Raw genomic sequence first — 6,658 nt, forward strand, 5'->3', positions numbered from 1 at the left:
ATTGTGACTCAATTTCAAACAACTTATATAAAGGTTTCATCTCCTTATATTGACTCTAAGATTATCCAAAATATCCTTAAGTCAGGTTAATGTGGTTTTCACATAATTTCACTAGAACACATTTTTCCTTATATGTTCCTTTCCACTTAGAGAGTCTCCATAATTGGTCAAGGTATGCTCTATGGTCCTTATAATATGATGCAATGCACATGCATGTGGTGAGTGCATATATATATATATATGTGGAAGTTACAAACTACATTAAAAAATAACCGATCTATCCTAGTGGTCTTCTTCTTCACTTGAACCTTCCACTCTTTGGCACTTTATCTTTTCTTCTTGTTTGCAATTCCATGTCTTTAAACTTCATGTCTTAACATCTTGAAGCTTAAATTCTTATGATATCTTCTTCTAGCATTGATGCCAACTTGTTGCTACTCTTCATTTGATGACTTTAATCTTCATTTCTTCGTTTCATTCACCAAATTCAATATTTGATATGAAGTCTCTACAAAACAATACTTAAAGAAAAATTATGACACACCTTCATATGTTTGTTATCATCAAAACCAACTATAGGAGTGTGGGCATATCCCTAACAAAATGTAGGACCTCAGGCTAGTTTTCCTATCATCTTATCAGCAACCCCCTGGTTTACCAACATTGGAGAGGCAAGTAGAATAAGTGACTTGGAAAAAAATTTAGCCCTCCTCATGACAAGCCATCAAAATCTTACGAAAGAACTCACTTCAGTTGAGGATACAAGTGTGCCTCTCGTTTCAGTTCGTCTGATGAACCTAAAGATTTTTTTGAAACTAAAAATGATTTGGTTGAGAAAACCAAAAATGATTCTTCTGAACAGGGGCAAATCCCTAACAGTCCTTATGTTCATCCTGCCCCATTTCCTAATCACTTGGTAAACAAAAGAAAGACTGCTTCCATGGACAAAATTTTAGAAGTCTTCAAAAAGGTAGAAGTGAACATCCCCCTTTTGGATGCCATATCCCAGATCCCCGTCTATGCAAAGGTACTAAAAGATTTGTGTACTCACAAACGTATCACTAGTGTGCCCAAGAAGACGTTCTTGGCAGGTAACATTAGTTCCATAATTACTCAGCCTATAGCAGCCAAGTATAAGGATCCAGGAAGCCCTACCATATCTTGTGTCATAGGCAACACCTATATTGAGCATGCCTTACTTGACCTTGGCGCAAGTGTGAATCTTTTACCTTATCATGTGTACAAGAAACTAGGATTAGGAGAATTGAAAGCCAGTGGAACTACTCTTCAGTTGGCAGATAGGTCTGTTAAGATTCCTAAAGGGATGGTTGAGGATGTCTTACTAAAGGTGGGGGAATTTATTTTTCCTGTTGATTTCATTGTGTTAGATACCAAGCCCTTCTCAACCAAGGATGAGATCCCAATAATTCTAGGAAGACCATTCTTAGCTACCAGTAATGCATTAATCAACTGCCGGAATGGTTTCCTAAGATTATCTTTTGGTAACTAAATTGTTGAGTTTAACATGTTTAGGATAGCAAGCAACCACATATGGAAGAAGAGATTAATATGATTGAGGATTTTCTGGATTTTTTTGATGATTTAATTACCAACTTTGATATTAATTTTGATTCAGAATTCCAAGAGTGTATGGATGAGTTGGATGATGATAGTGAAAATTTATTTTCTAAAGTCTTGAGTCTTCATACACCTGTGTGGAGCCCTTAGGACCCCTTTCCAATTCCATTCCTAAACCTTCCATATTTGAGCCCCCTAAGCTAGATCTTAAGGAGTTGCCATATAATTTGAGGTATGCTTTTCTAAGGCCTGACCAGACTCTTCCTGTAATAATTTTTTTAAATTTGACTTCTAGCCAAGAAGAGGAGTTACTTAAAGTGTTAAAAGATAATAAGAAAGCCTAGATTGGACCATGGCAGATATCAAGGGTATAAGCCCTCCTATTTTGTAACATCATATACATCTTATGGAGGATTCCAAACCATCTACAGAACCCCAAAGAAGAGCTAACCCAGTGATGATGGAAGCTATTAAGAAAGAGATCCTAAAGTTCTTGGATCATGGAATAATTTATCCTATTTCTGACAGTTAATGGGTAAGCCTAGTTCACGTAGTACCTAAGAAGTCTGATGTGACTGTAGTTTCTCAATGCCAATAATGAACTAATTCTAACCCGTGTCCAATCTGGGTGGAGAGTGTGCATAGACTACATGAAACTTAATGTGACAACCTGGAAGGACCACTTCCCATTGCCATTCATTGACCAAATGTTAGAGAGGTTAGCTAGACATGAATACTATTGTTTTCTTGATGGATATTTCGGCTATAACCAGATCCCAATTGCTTTAGAGGACCAACATATGACCACTTTTACATGTCCATATGGAACATTTGCTTACAGGCATATGTGTTTTGGGCTTTGTAATGCCCCTACTACGTTCCAACGATGCATGATGAGCATATTTTCTGACATGGTCAAAAAATTCTTAGAAGTATTTATGGATGACTTTTCAATTCATGAGAATTCCTATTCTGAATGTCTTCATCTTCTTTCTCTAGTTTTGAAAAGGTGCATATCTAATAATTTGATTTTGAATTGGGAGAAATGTCATTTCATGGTTAAATCTGGTATTGTTTTAGGCCATATAATATCCAAGGAAGGAATTAAGGTAGATAGAGCCAAAGTGGATTTAATTGATAATTTACCACCTTCTCAATCTGTTAAGGATGTCCGATCTTTTCTAGGGCATGCGGGTTTCTACAGAAGGTTTATTAAGAACTTTAGTCAGTTAGCCCGACCTCTCACTTCATTACTTGTCAAAGATCAAATTTTTGAGTTTTCTAAAGAGTGCTTAGAATCCTTCAAACAACTTAAGAAGGAGTTGACCAATGCACCTATTGTTCAACCACCTGTTTGGACTGAACCTTTTGAACTGATATGTGATGCTTCAGATTTTGCCATAGGAGCGGTTTTGGGTCAAAGGATTAATAAGTTGCCCACTGTCATTTATTATGCTAGTAGGACCTTAAATGATGCACAACTCAATTATACAACCACTGAAAAAGAATTTTTAGCAGTTGTGTTTGCATTAGAAAAGTTTCGATCTTACTTAGTTGGTTCATATGTGGTGGTGTATACTGATCATTCTGCTCTCAGATACTTAGTTCAGAAGAAGGATGCCAAAGCCCGTCTCATTAGGTGGGTTTTACTTTTACAAGAGTTTGATTTAGAAATTATGGATAAAAAAGGAGTTGAAAACCTAGTTGCAGACCATTTATCCTGGCTTCCCAATTCCTTGACTGTCGATTCTCCAGTCAACGAGAACTTTCCAAATGAACAGTTATTTGCAGTGTCCAGTGAACCATGGTTTGCTGACATTGTCAACTTCTTAGTTTCAGGTGTGACTCCGGATCACTGGTCCACCCAAGATAAGTATAGATTTCATTCCTAAGTTAAGCACTTTTTCTAGGATGATCCTTATTTGTTTAAGATATGTCTGGATCAGATTATCTGACGATGTGTTCTTGATCATGAGCAAAATTCTATTATCTCTTTTTGTCATGATCATGCATGTGGTGGACACTTGGACCTAAGAAAACTGCTGCAAAGGTTCTCCAATGCGGATTTTATTGTTCCACTCTTTTTAGAGATGCTTTTGATTTTTGCAAGGCTTGTCCCGCCTGCCAGTCTTTTGGCCGTATCAATAAGAGAAACATGATGCCCCTCAACCCTATTTTGGTAGTTGAGATCTTTAATGTTTGGGACATCAATTTTATGGGACCATTCCCTAATTTCTTTGGGAATTTGTACATACTTTTGGCCGTTGATTATGTTTCTAAATGAATAGAGGCCATACCTTGTAAAACTAATGACCACAAAGTGGTGGTCCACTTTCTCAAAGAGAACATTTTTTCCCGCTTTGGTGTACCACGTGCAATAATTAGTGCTAGAGGTACTCATTTTTGTAATCGACCTTTTGAGGCCCTAATGAAAAGGTATGGGATCACCCATAAGTTATCTACCCCTTATCACCCCTAAACTAGTGGCCAAGTAGAGGTGTCTAATAGGCAGATTAAACAAATCTTGGAGAAAACTGTTAATCCCAACCGTAAGGATTGGTCCCTTAGGCTCATTGATGCCTTGTGGGCCCATCGGACTACATTCAAAACCGATCTTGGTCAGTCTCCCTACCATTTGGTGTATGGGAAAGCTTGTCACTTACCAGTTGAGTTGGAGCATAAGGCCTTTTAGGCCATCAAGAAGCTCAACTTTGATTTGTTTGATGCGGGAATTCATCGTAGGCTCCAACTACCTGAGTTGGAGGAACTTAGGAATGAAGCCTATGAAAGTTCTAGGATTTACAAGGAAAAGACCAAAGCTTTCCATGATAAACACATTCTACGTAAATCTTTTACAATTGGTGATAAGGTCTTATTGTACAACTCTCGATTGCATCTTTTTCCTGGTAAGCTTAGATCCCGATGGGATGGCCCATTTATTGTTCATAATGTATATCCCCATGGGGCTGTGGAGATTTTGAATCTAGGAACAGGGGTAATTTCGAAGGTTAATTGTCAGCGTTTGAAGCCATTCCTCGAGTTTCCTAATACTGGTAGTGAAGAGGTCATGGATCTCCATGAACCTCTTTACACTGATGATTAACTTTTAATCAGGTATAACCCCCTTGCATTGTCTTCATTTTTAATTATTTCCATGCATTGAGGACATTGCATGACTTAAGTGTGGGGGAGGGAAACCAATTTTTGTTTTTTTTCACTTTTTTTTTTTTTTTTTTTTTTTTTTTTTTAAGCTTGCTAAAGGATGAAGTCCTACTTTGGCTTTTGGCTAATGATCATACCATTCGGTTGCTTGATGTATGAAAATAAAAGTTTGACTAAGGTACCCATTTTGAACGTATAAAAACCCTGTTGAGAAGAAAGAAACAAGCTTGTGTCTTGAGGTGGGACTTTCTTTTGAAAAATAAGAGACCCCTGATTTATGATGTTGGACCATATGTAAGTCTGTGGGTTCCTTGTCCTTTTGATTTGGAGTTGAGACCTTCTTTTTAATTTGGCATGGGTTGACAAATGCATAATTTTAAATGAAATGTGAAATGTGGTATAAAAAAGAATAAGAGTTGATTCCCTTGGAACTAGACAGTGCATTGCGCCTCAGGAAGCGTGGTGTCTTGTTCGAAATTCTTTGGGAGGAAACTTCTGAAGGAACTCTAGCATCACTGTCTTTGTGGGTATATGCAAAAAACGAAGCTACATAGTAACTTGGGTGTCTGGTGTTTGCTCCACCATGTCATTCAGGCTAAAAGTAGTGGAGTAGAATAGAATTTAAGTGAAAAAAATGGAGAAAAAAAATGTGCAAATGTCATTAATGCTTAGTAATATGTTTTGGTCAAAAACACTCAAACTCCTTAGTCATTGGTTCCCTATTTCTTCACAAGTGGTTTTGCCTTAAGATAAGGATGTTTTGGAAGAGACGAGGTGAGTTCCAAATTAAGAAATATGCTAGTGCCTGGAATTAATCAACGGTAATAAAAGTTCAAGTGTGGGGGTCCCTTGTAAGAAAAATTATATTTGCTCTAAATCGGTATGAGCCTTACCTTTAGCCAATGTTGAGATTTATTTATTCTGAATTTTGATGTATATCACTACAAACACCCACGAGACACAACTCGTCCACTAGGGTAACTTAGGGGTTTAAAGGCTTGTTGCACATGCTAAGCACAACCGTGATTCTTACGAAAGTGAGTTAGGCTTTTTCTTTCATTTCTTTATTTATTTATCTTGCTCGAGGATGAGCAAAAGTCAAGTATGGGGGAATTTGATGAACACAATAATGTGTGAAATCTTAGGGATATAAGTGTACATTTTGCCCCACTTTGGATAGTACTACTTTTATTTTTCTTATTTTTTTAGTTTCCAAGTTTACAAGAGAAAGTGCTTAAAGTGAATCAATAACCAGTCCAAAGGTGGGACCCACTCATTGGTACCACATCTCTCTCCTACAAAATCCTGAAGATTATTCTCTCTCCTTGCCACCTCACAAGACCTTGAAGATGCTATGCAAAGATTCCTTTCTGATTTAATCAAGATTACAAGATATTGGTTAATATTATAAGGAAGGAATAGAATTTGTTAATTTTGGAAACGGATTCTCTCTTTTCTCACACAATATCTCAGAGAATGAGGATTTTAACTAAGATTTTATTTTATTTTATTTTCTTTCTTTTCTTAAAGAAGACTTGTAGAAGGAAGGAGGCAAGACAAAAGCCCTATAAAAGCCCTTTCCTCTCCCCCTCCTAATTATTATTCCCCTTAGTTTGCTTTCTAGTTTATGCTTAGTTTTCTTCTTTCTCTCCCTCTCTCACTCTCTTTAGTTTTAGTTCTTCTTTATTTTTGTTTTAATCACTTTTGTAATATTTTTTATGTCAATTAATGAAATCACTCTTTTATTTTTATTCAGTCTTTTATGTTTATGATTTATGCAATTGAGTTGTAATTTTTAAAGTTATAGTTCTAGGCTTAGATCTAGGTGACAAGATCACGAGCCATGGAGCATCTTTTTTTTTCAAGTTCAGTTTTTTTTTTTTTTTTTTTTTTTTTTTTTTTTTTTTTTTTTTTTTTT

Source organism: Macadamia integrifolia, unplaced genomic scaffold, assembly GCF_013358625.1.
Source record: "Macadamia integrifolia cultivar HAES 741 unplaced genomic scaffold, SCU_Mint_v3 scaffold2329, whole genome shotgun sequence".
NCBI classification, from domain to species: domain Eukaryota; kingdom Viridiplantae; phylum Streptophyta; class Magnoliopsida; order Proteales; family Proteaceae; genus Macadamia; species Macadamia integrifolia.